Below are 11,824 nucleotides of genomic sequence, written 5' to 3'. Positions count from 1 at the left end.
TCGGGCCTCAGTTGTCATGGACTCTAGTGATCAGTTACTTGAGTTTATGACCAACTGAGGCCTGATTGACGATGTCAGTCAAAAAATGGCATCACTTACAAACTGGTAGTGAGCATATTTCTCAGTAGCACGTTTTCTTCTTGAAAAATTATTTTGTATTTGGCAGGTGACATGGACACTTGCTAAATATTCCAAAACACTCCACTGCCTTTTTCACAAGCATCTTCTATGCTTTATTTGGGGGCCAGTGACTTGATCACTGTTTGACATGTGGTTTTCTAATGTCACCAAGTGAAGAAAAGACCTGTGCCAACAGGACCTAGCATAATCCGGTGCTTATGTTTTTGTTTTTGTTTTTTTTTCCTCTTGTTGCAGCAAAACTCTACGACCCCAAATGACCACCATAAGTGTTCTTTTTCTTTTAAACAGTTTTATTGACACATAGTTGACATGCAAAACAATTCACTTATTTAAAGTGGGTGATTTAGTGTTTTTACTATATTTACAGGGTTGTGCAGCCATTGTTACAATCTAATTTATATTCTTTTCATCCCCCTCAGAGAAACTCCATAGTCATTAGTAGTCACTTCACTTTTTTCCCCAACCCCCACACCTCTGGCCCTAGGCAGCTGCTAATCTACTTTCTGTTTCTCTAGATTTGCCTACTATGGCAGTCTCTTTTAATATAATTTTTACTTTAATTTCTGCGATGCATGTGCAGGATGTGCAGGTTTGCTACATAGGTAAAAGTGTGGCATGGTGGCTTGTGGCACCTGTCAACCCATCACCTAGGTATTAAGCCCCACATACATTAGCTATTTATTCTGATGCTCTCCCTCCCACTTCCCACCAAGCAGGCCCCAATCTGTGTTGTTCCCCTCTCTAACATTACGCACGTTCTAATACTACTGTCTTCCTAATGACAAATCTAAGTGATGAGTCATGGGGATTTTCTTGCTTGCTTTTTTCTGGAGAATATCGCTGGCTTCAGGTTATTGATAGTTGTTAGAATCTGGGGTGTGGCGTGAGAAACAGATGGCTCCATGAAGAACTCGGCTGTGGGACAGGAGAGTCTCCATCATTCCCTATTGTTGCTACTGTTGAAATCGGTTTTTTTGTCCTTCTGAAAACCTTCACACACAGAGAGCCAAGGTAGTTGTTTTAAGTCATGATGAATATCAAGTGGACCACATGATGGTTTGACGGTTTTGTTGGAGCATGCATTCTTGGAAATATATTACTTTTCAGTATAATTTAATTGCCCTGTATGTGTCAGTATTTTTCCAATGGAATGAAAGAATAAAACTAATTGGTAATTGTCACTTTTTCACCCCAGAAGTGATTTTCTCATGACCAAATTGTCCTAGACATCTTTAATCTCTAGATAACAGCTTCCCAGTGGTGCTGCTGGGGTGCTGCTTTGTATGATTCAAGGAAAATGTCAGTGTTACCAACACTGAGGTTCTTAGAATTCATGGACAGCTGCTCAGTGGGAGAGAGAAAGAGAGGGCCTCATTCTAGACCTGAAGGGGAACAGGATTTAGAGGATCAGAGGGAAAAAATGAGGACATTTGGGACATTGATAAAAGAGAATCTCAAGGTTGCAATGTTAGGAGCATCAGTTCAGCATTATCACCAGGGCCCAGGCAGGATATGAGAGCCCTTCTGAACAGGAATGAGTAGGACTTGTCCTTCCTCTCTGTCAAAAGTTTGGTGTGACTATCACCCTAAATGCCTTGAGAAAGGAGCTTCCTTCCTGTCCCACATCTTCTCCATCTCTTTGTGTGATGATGGCAATGACACCAGAAGAAATTGCTGAGAAGGGCAGAACAGGAATCAGGTGTCCACTTTTCTGACACAGAGCAGATAGAACAAAAGTCAATAGGAATGGACCTCAGGGTCAAGCCAGACACAGAGGTCTCAGACCTGATCTTCCTGGGGCTGGGACAGATAAGTTTTTATTTTTCACCTCTTCTGGAAATCTCCTGAGTAAATATTCTTCAGTAGACACTGCTGGCCAAGGGTTCTTTGGCCCAGAAATGGGTTTCAACTGGACAGAACCCCCTAGATCTTGGCCTGGGCAGCTGCAGCACTCCCAAGTAGCAGGGCAGGTGAGGAGGGACACTAGTTCCAGTGCAGAGTGATCTCATCAAAGGGATGGGGACTGATCCCAGGGTCCAGGTCATCCTTGCTTCTCTTCTGTGGAATCCATAACACCTCAGTTTCCACTTATTTTGGAGATAGTTTAAAATATTCTGTATCAAACCCTGTCTTCCCACATATGAATAGAGGAAGCCTGCCTGTAGGTGTTTACTAGCAGGACAGTGACTTTGTCTTCCTCATTTGTCCTTACTGCAGAGCTCAGTCCTGGGAAGGACACATTAGTTTCTATTGATGTTTCAACGGACACAGCCCTGGGATGAGTTCTAGGTCACCCCGGGGCTGGGATCTAATGCAGGTGTGGAAAGGTTTTCTTCTCAGCCTGTCCAGCCTGTTGAACCCCACACTCATCCTGGAGCATGACCAGCTTCTGAGTCAGGGTCCCTGAGATGAGGGGGAGCTCCTGAGGACATTGAGATGCCCCACCCCTCTGCTCCTGCTGCTCTGATCTAATCTAGACAGGGTGAGCAGGGCCACGCTCTTCCACTGGGTGCAAGTGCATCCCTACTGGAATCCCTCTGGACCTGGATGTTGTCCTCACTGTCATATTCCCAGTCCCACACAGTGACTGGTCCTTTGTGAGATGTCCGGAAAGTAACCGTAAACATATGGTAGAATCAGAGCAGCAAACGATTCTGCAAAAAACACCAGGATAAGGGGAGTCATGTCTTCCTCATTTCTGGATCTCTGGAGCTGTACCATCTAGTGTGCTTCTCCATCATATACATGCTTCTTTATAGTTAAATAAATTTAAATATATACAGTGAAAAATTCAAAACCTCATCACAACAGCCACCATGTAGTGGTCCAGTCGCCGTAAGGCAGAGAGCATTTCCATCCCCAGAGAATGCTGTCTTGCACTTCTGCTGTGAGCCTCGCCCAGGGTCTGATTGTTGAAGTCATCTCATTCAAGGCATGCACATCAAAGCTGGGATCTCAGGGTGGTGAGATTGGAGGTGAGACCTATAATGGGTCAGTGGAAGGAAAAAATTGAAAGATGATTCCTTCAGCTCCTCATTCTCACTTGAAGGCTGGAAAGTGTGAGCAATGCCTTGTTGAAGACCTCTGACTCCACAAAGCCTAGAGAGAGTCTGAGAACACTGAGGAAAGCTCAGGGTGACCTTGTGTAATCCAATGTGACCTCACGTGGAGGAGGAAGGTGGGTGAGTCACTCTCTGAAATAACTTCTTGCTGAGATTTGTGTCTCTAAAGATAGGCCAGTGGACACCATCCATGAGGGAAGCTGCAATAGGACAATTTCTGCAGGTAGAAAATGACACCCCAGGAGTATTTCTGGAAGCAGTTGGGTTATACCTGTTATACCCATTGCTTTGAAACCTAGGAAGGGGGCTATGAAGTCAGACCCCCCCCAAAGAAAAAAGTTGTAGAATCAGGCTAGTTCCTATTGTATTTTAATATGATAGAGATGAGACGATGTGTATCCATGGGCTTTGTGGGCTGCATTTGTAACCATCCTTTCTTGCTCTGGTATTTAATGATTACTTTTCCCAAGAGACCAGTTTTTCCCTCCTGTGTCACAGCAAACATCAAAGCCTTGATTTTTGATTGGTTAATATCCTTCAGGAATTGTGAATACTAGAGTATTATTAGGTCTTGGCATTGTCTAAGATGCAAGATATCTGGTGAGACTCCCTCACGGTCACTATTTGAACAAAATATTTGTTTCTCTGAGATGGTCTCAGAATCTTCAGTCCCACACTCCATATGCCACACCCAGCAAATCTCCCTGAGTTACTCACAGTTTCCAACCACCAGGGCACTGACTTTTACTCTGTCTCCCTCCAGCTCCTCCTAAGGATTGCAGGAGCACCACTTTGAGGATGATGATGAGGTAGGGACCCTTTTCTTTGTCCTCTAAAAAATGCCATGTCAGTGGTGGGGAATGGGGAGGGAGAGCATCAGGATAAATAGCTAATGGATGTGGGACTTAAGCCTAGGTGATGGGTTGACACATGCAGCAAAGCACCATAGCACATGTTTACCTATGTAATAAACCTGCACAGTCCTGCACATGCATCCTGGAACTTAAAATTCAAAACAAAACAAAACAAAACAAAAAATGAATTCTTTCCTGATTTCTTTCCTTCTGTTAATTTTGATATAAAAATCTGAGAAGGCACAGATTTTTATGTGTGTACAACATATGTATGACATGTCCAATTCTCTGTGGGGGTGGAATTCAGTGGGAGTGTCTTCCCGTTGGATACATGATATATTAGAATGTTTTTAAATGACAACATCCATTATCAACTATAATGCAGAGGAATTTTCCTCAACAGCAGTTTTTCTCCTGGTTTAGGCATTGTGCATTTGCCAATGTAAATCAACTTCATAGATAAATTCCGCGGGAAAAGGTCTTGTTTTTTCCACAGGTGTCTTCTATACTAGCACATTTTATTCTTGGCCTTTGACTCAATCATTGTTTTACAACTAGTTTTCTGAAGTCATCAAGAGACTAACAGATCTGTGTGAGGGGTGCAGAAGAATTAATCTGATCCTCATAGTGTCTTCTTTTGTCTAATTGCAGAGTTCATCACTCCCTGGCTATGGTGACACCCTGAAGTAGCTCACTTGCTGAGAAACAAACTTCCTGGTTTTAATATATAGATACCTGATCCTGAGCTTTGGTTAAAGAGTATTGGGGGTTTGGTGAGAGCAAATAATTTTGCAAGTGTATAACTATGATCAGAGGGGCTGTATGAATGCGTGTTAATCCAGAGGATCAGCCAGGGTATGTTGTCTGAGCCAATGTGGCTTCAGCTGGAGTAGAAGTGAGTTCACCTCTCTCTGACTTATTCTGATTTTGGTGGTTCTAAAGAGTGGATTCTGGAAAAGCTCAACAGTGAAGAAGATGCCTTTCCACGTAGGCAACAAGATTACAGGTGGGATCTAATAAAACAGGCTTCCCAGGAGTCCTCAAGTTATGCCTGCTTCTTGGGAGGCTGAGGAAGCATGTAGAAAGAGAAGAAAAAGAAAACATGGGTGAAGTTTGTTCTTGTCAGAGTTTAATGTCATAATGGTGAGGAATATGAGTACCCTCTGTTTGTGATCACCTCTTCTTCCTAGAGACAAAAATCCTTCCACAGTATGCCCAGATGCTTGGGAGAAACTGATTCTCACGTTCTGAACTGTTAGGTTTCATGGCAGCACATTCATTTGTCTGTCCTTGCTGTTTACTCCTGATATCAAGGGCTCTCTCTGGGCATGGAAGACAGGATGAAAATTCACTCTGGGCTCCAGTGTCTTGGAAATGGAGGAAGAAGAACAACCTTGAGCATACTGCTCAATGTCTTTAAGTGCGAATAGGCAGTCTTACCATAATTTGATAGAGACCTTCCTTTACTCATTGTGTATTCTCTGCACCTTTGTTGAAGATCGCTTGACTGTATATGCATGCATTTAATTTGGGGCTCTCTATTCCATATCTCTGATACTTATGGGTACCCCCATGCTAGGACCATGCTGTCTGAATTTCTGGATATTTTCCTTCCATAGATTTCAATCTCATGAATGTCTCTTCCAACACTATTCTTTTTCAACATTATCTTGGTTATTTGAGACATATAAGAATTCATAAAAATTTTGGGGTTATCTTTTCCATTTCTGTACAGATGGCTGTTACCAGTTTGACAGTGGTTGTCCTGAGTCTGTGAATTGTTTTGTAGTATTGTGTATTAGTCAGGTTTTGTCTTTCTGTCTGTGAATATGGGATGCCATTTCATTTATTTGTACTTTCTCTACTTCCTTTCAGTTACATTCTCTTCTTACCAGGTTACAACTATTTCACCTCATTGGTTAGATTTATATCTAAGTATCTAATTATTTCAGAGGTTATTATCCATGGGACTACATTTGTCATCTTCCTATTGGATTGCTTATATTGAATGCATATTAACACAACTGCCATTTGAGTGTTAACCTTGTACCCTGCAATTTTAATGAATTTGTTAGCATGAATGGCATTCTTGTAGACTATCTCAGATTTTCTATATGCAAAGTATTAAAGAAGTTCTCAGCTTCATATCTCTCTTCTCAAGTATATTGTTACTGTGAAGGTCTATTCATATTCACCTACTGACTGATGTCCCTCCAAATGGTGTAGTAAGGTTGTTCAAGAAATACTTTTTCTACTTATTCCATAATTTATAGTTTTAATTCTTTGTTCATGCTATTGTATTTATTAATTTTACAGAGAGTAAAATGTAGTATTTCTGATTAGATTCTGCATAACTAACTTCCCTCTTAGGTGTTGACTGGAAGAATATAGGAATGTCTATTGTGCTTCTGTTTTTCCACCATCATTGATCTTTTAAGTGTTAAGTGCTAGACTTCAGAATCTGAAGTGAATCTGGAATGTGGAAATGTGAGGGAAAATGCACAAGAAAGAGACCTGACATTGATATTCCCGTTGCTTCCCTCTTTTCATCAGCCTAAATGCATGTTTATTTCACAGTATTTGAGAGCTTGTTGCTTCTACTCATATCACACATTTTCCCAAATATATACTGCTAATATCAGTGTCTAGGCCAGTTTACCTACCAAAACATAGTTTTAAACATATTTTTATGGATTTTTCAAAATTTCCTATGTACAGAGATTGATAATATGCTTTCACCCAACCTGACCCTCCTCAGAAGTAAGGAATGCACAAACCAGGTCTCCCATGATACCATCCAGAGCACTTTTCCAAGGCTAAGCTGTAGTCATCTCCACAACTTGGCAACAGGCTCAATTTGAGCCACTTTATGTTTAAGAGAAAGAAATCATACAGGATATGATGTCATATGCTTAGAACCTTTCATTATGGTAGATAATTCTCCTCCCTAAGTAAACTGGTGTTCATTCCATTTGACCAGGTATCTGTTGATCTTTCATCAGGTCACTGGCTCATTTTGTAGACAACAGGCACTTAATTTTCTTTTTTCAGAAGCAGCTACTTTGTAGAATCAGGAAGTCACCAAAAGAATTTATGACACTCGTATCTCATTTTTTTGCCACAAGGTTAGAGTTAAGTTGAAATGACTATTTTTGGACAAAGCAGTTGTGCATTATAGCATTACCCCTGACTTGGGAGCTTATCTCTTGGGTTTGCATGCAACTCTGGAACACATTAAGCTGTGAGATATCAAGCAAGTCAGTTCATTTTGAATTCACCATCCTGAAGATCTACAATACACAGTTTATTTCAATAAACCCATTAAATCCTCACTACAGACCTCACCTAAACAGTGATTGCTTACTATCCACACACTCCTTGGATGGAGAAACCAAAGGGCTAATGAATGTGCCCATGCTTCAAAGCCCCTAAGGGAAGGAGGCAGGATGTATACCTACGGATATAACCATAAAGCTGCATTGATAATGAATTGTTGAATTACAATTATTACCCTGAGAAGGATTGCTCTCAACCCTACCATCTCAGGTAGCCACAGGTTGGTTCCCTCACACATGCAAGTCCTAGATTTACATGAGTCTATGGAGATCCCAAACACTGTCTATGATTACAAGGTGGTTGCAGCAGTCATGTAGCTTAGGACAGACAACAGTAAATGTAACTGCAGGATATAATACAGCCATTGGTGTAAAAAATACAGAGCTACCCCAGATACATTCTGACAACAGGGTCAAATGTAAGTTCTGAGTATTAGGAAGCAGTACTTAGAAATATTGTTAAACTCCTTTCAGTGCTGGGAACATTCCTCAGTAGTTGGCCCCAAACAAATAAGATGATAGAGATATTTTTGAAATAGTTGAAAACTCTATTACCACAAGACCTAGAAATGATCAAATCCTGCAAGATTCATTAGACACAATGACAATTAAAACAGTAAAAGAGCAGTGGGTTACTAGTTCGCTACTCTTATTGCAACTCTTTGCACTGCAGAGTTAAAACACATCAGTATCCAGCCCATGTCTCCCTTCCTGAAATAAACTATGCTCAATGGACTGGCAAGTACAAAGATAGGTATTCTCTATAGGCAATTACTACACATGCATGACAAAGGAAAGGTGGACTGAAGAAGAAACTATCATGTGATTAACACCGGTTATTTTATAGGATATAATTTCAATATTTCCAATTCTTCCATCATCGACTATGACAAAAGATTAGTACATAACTACAATAGACTGTTTTACCTAGAATTGAATCCATCTGTCTGTTCAACTTAGCTTTTATTCAAGGATTCAAAATTCTCAAAAACAGAACTACAGTGACAGCCATTTATGTGACAGCTATTTCCCTTTATGTGAATCCATAAATGGAAAATGTTTTTGGGATATAAATCATATAAACAAATATTGTTGTTATTTCTGTTTGACACAATAAATCCCTAGTGTCCTCTCCTAAAGGAAATAAAACCCACCATGATTACACATTGCGAACCAAATGTTATCTAAAACCTGTCTCAATCAATTTAGAAGTTTAATTTGCCAAGGTTAAGAACATGCTGGTGACACAGCCCCAGGAGGTCCTGAGTACATATGCCCAAGGTTATGGGGCTACAGTTTAATTTTTACATGTTTTAGGGAGACATAAGACAACAATTAATACATGCAAGATGTAAATTTCTTCAGTTTGGAAAGACAGGACAATAGAAAGTGGGAGAAGGTGGTGTCTTCAGGACATAAGGAGGATTTCAAGATTTTCTGATTGTCAATTGGTTGAAAGAGTTTATCTAAAAGCCTGGAATCAATAGAAGAAAGTGCCTGGGTTCAGATAAGGGGTTAGTGAGACCCAGGTTCTTATTACGTAGAGGAAGGCTCCAAGTAACAGGTTTCAGAGAAAATAGATTGTCTGACTTGAAAAACAATGCCAGACACTTAGTTAATTCATTTCTGAATCAGGAAAAAGACCCAGAAAAGGAAGGGTATTCTCTACAGCATGTAGATTTTCCCCACAAGAGACAGCTTTAAGATGCCATTTCAAAGTATGTCAAGAAAATGTATTTTGGGGCAAAAGACTGATTTCTTTCAGGATCTACTCTCATGTTAGTATCTTAAGGCTGCAAAGCATCTGTGTTGTCAGCCTTAAGGTCTCTGTTTTAATGTGAATGTGGGTGAGTTGCATCTGAATACCAGAGAAAGAAGAGTATAATGAGATGTCTCTGTCTGCCCATTCCCATTATGGCCTGAACTCCTGTTTCAGGTTTTCTTTAGAATGCCCTTGGCCAAGAAAAGAGGTCAACTCAGTTAGTTGAACAGTTTAAAATTTTACTTTTGGTTTTCAACACTCTATGTACTTTAATTAATTCAGCCCTTCCCAGAGCCACACCTGGCATTTGCCTTATTATTCCCGCTGCTCAAGTGGAGAATATGAAGTGTCAAGATAAGAGACCCAAGATCTGAAGTTTGCAAATGAAAACGTCAAAACATGAACCTAGGCACGTGGTTCAGTGCAGATGCTCTCAATTACTGACATGCACTTATGCCTCAGCCATGAGGTTTTAGTCTCTATGTAAAAAGTTCAGCATTTCCCTGTTAGCCTTAAAACAGTGAGCCTCAGAGATTCCAGACACTGACCATAATTATAATGCAGCATTTGTGGTCACATAATCCAGAGTCATGATAGGCACATTTTCCCACAGACAGGCATAGTCATTAGTGTAAAAAGCACAAAGACACCCAGATGTTTTCAGCCAGTTCACAGAGTCTAAGAGGTGTGAAGGATTACATAGGCCTGTGTGGCCTACCTCTGTCAGTTCTGAAGTTACTTGGCTCAGCAGCTGGCCAAACCCTATAAGAATCAATGATGTATTTTAGTATATTTTGTAATATGACCTCCACTAGGGAGAGAGTGCTGAAATCCTAAAATGCTGAAATCCTGCCAGCTAAAAATGTTGAAGAGAGTGACAAATGAGAACTCAAAGCACCACTTGGTTATCAGCCTGGTTTCCATCATGTTGTGGCAACTTTCTTGTATATCTGAATTGAAGACTCTCAACCCATCTCCCTCCCCCATGATGAAGAACCTCCGCCTTGACTGACTAGTGTCACATGGACAGCCATCAACCCAATGGAAATAAAATTTAGCTTTGATGCAAGCATAAATCTCATGTAAATGCATAGCAGCATGATCTTGCAACATATGAAAAAGACAATGGCAATTTGGCTCAAGTCAGGTAGGAGGAATGAGGAAACCCTGCAACTGAGTCACAGAGCATTTGGAGACATTTTGTGTTACATTAGGTGAACTTTAGCACTAAGCCAAGGACTCTGTTTCTCTTTTCTTTCCTGCTCACTTTATCATCCTTCTTCCACAAGTGAGGATAGCATAAATAAAAGGAACTTTGCATATTAATCCCGGAAATTTATGTAGTTTCTTATCATCCAGGTCATCAAATGCAACCCTCTCTGCCTGCCTGACTCATCTTCTCTTTCTCTGTGTTTTCGTCTAATAAATATAATTACATATTTTCTATGTGCTAGATTTTTTGGAGGCCATAAAGTAAATGAGAGTATCTTTATATTGATAGCTGATAAATTAGATTTAATATAACTGATAAAAATTTGTGATTTTTTATACCAATATTTTACATGTCTGAATAAACAGGTTTAAAAAGTCTTGTAAACTTGTTAACAAAAAATCACCCTCCTTTTCATGGCCAACGTTTTATAAATTTGTTCACTTCTATTTTTACACATTTCCTCATTTCAGTAGATAGCATGTATTTGAACTTGAAAACTTATATTCATTGTAGAAGATATTCAGAGTCATGTGTCTCAGCTTCACTGGTGTAGGTAGAGCAGGCTCTGGGAGCTTGACCTGTTTGAATGAAGCCTGATGTTTAGGGAATCTCCTCAGGGAGAGTGACACAGAAGCTGCTGGAGCCCCTGATCACAGAAGCTTAAAAAGTTGTGTGTACACACCATGGTTCCAGAAGAAGACTTAACAAAAGGAATCACTATGATTTTTAATTGTAGCACTTAGTGTTTAATTATTTAATGACTTATATAAAAAAGAATGTACGATAAATAGAATAATTTGGCTAAAATTGAATCAATTTCACCCATAATGTAGGCTTTTGATCAAGTAATAAATTATTTAAAACTGATGCTAAATGTAGCAACAGCATGATTGGGTCCTAGAGTACTGACATTGTCTTGAATACGCTGGTTATTTAGAAGAGCTTCAAAATGTGTGAGAGGAAGAATGGCACTCTTCCATTGAACCTTAGTGTGCATTTGAGATTCCATTTTGGGTTGACTCTTTTGTTTTGCTGCATTATGCTTCTAGTACAAGGCCGAGACCTCCATGTCTCATCTATTTCCTGCTCCCCTCCCTTGCCAGCTCTCTTCTATGCAGGGGGATGGCCCAGCATCAACTCAGTCCATGCTTAATAATCAACCACCTCCATACACCACATCTAGCAGAGCTCCCAGAGTGACTCACAGTCACCAACCACCAGGGTGCTGAGCTTTCCTCTGTGTCTTTCCAGTGTCTTCAGATGACCAGGCGAGCACAGTTGGGCTCGGATCCTGTGAAAAGGAAGACCTGGAGGAGGAACTCTATGTAAGACTCCTTTTCCTCATCCTCTAAAGAAATTTTGCTTTTCTGATTCTTCTCAGTTAACTATGATATGAAAATCTGAAAATGTACAGCATATGCAATTCTCTTTGTGAGAGTGAAATTCAGTGGGATTGT

The 11,824-nt window shown here is 40.2% G+C and overlaps 1 long non-coding RNA gene across 2 annotated transcripts in view; it reads left to right on the top strand.

The window, feature by feature from the left end:
* The first annotated feature begins 322 nt into the window (after positions 1–322).
* The window catches only part of LOC116537641, a 26,541-nt gene continuing 15,039 nt past the window's right edge, over positions 323–11,824 (top strand). Inside the window, exons 1-2 of one of the 2 annotated variants that reach the window (XR_004263231.1) lie at positions 323–332; positions 8,887–8,893. This is a non-coding gene — a long non-coding RNA (uncharacterized LOC116537641). Of the gene's footprint in view, positions 333–2,639; positions 2,651–4,364; positions 4,370–8,886; positions 8,894–11,824 lie in introns of those variants that run through there. The other variant, XR_004263232.1, reaches the window with a different exon arrangement.

This window comes from Sapajus apella, unplaced genomic scaffold, assembly GCF_009761245.1.
Source record: "Sapajus apella isolate SASKATOON/1434 unplaced genomic scaffold, GSC_monkey_1.0 scaffold112, whole genome shotgun sequence".
Taxonomy (NCBI): Eukaryota; Metazoa; Chordata; class Mammalia; order Primates; family Cebidae; genus Sapajus; species Sapajus apella.
The sequence above is the reverse complement of the archived record's forward strand: the minus strand, read 5'-3'. Positions and strand labels throughout refer to the sequence as shown.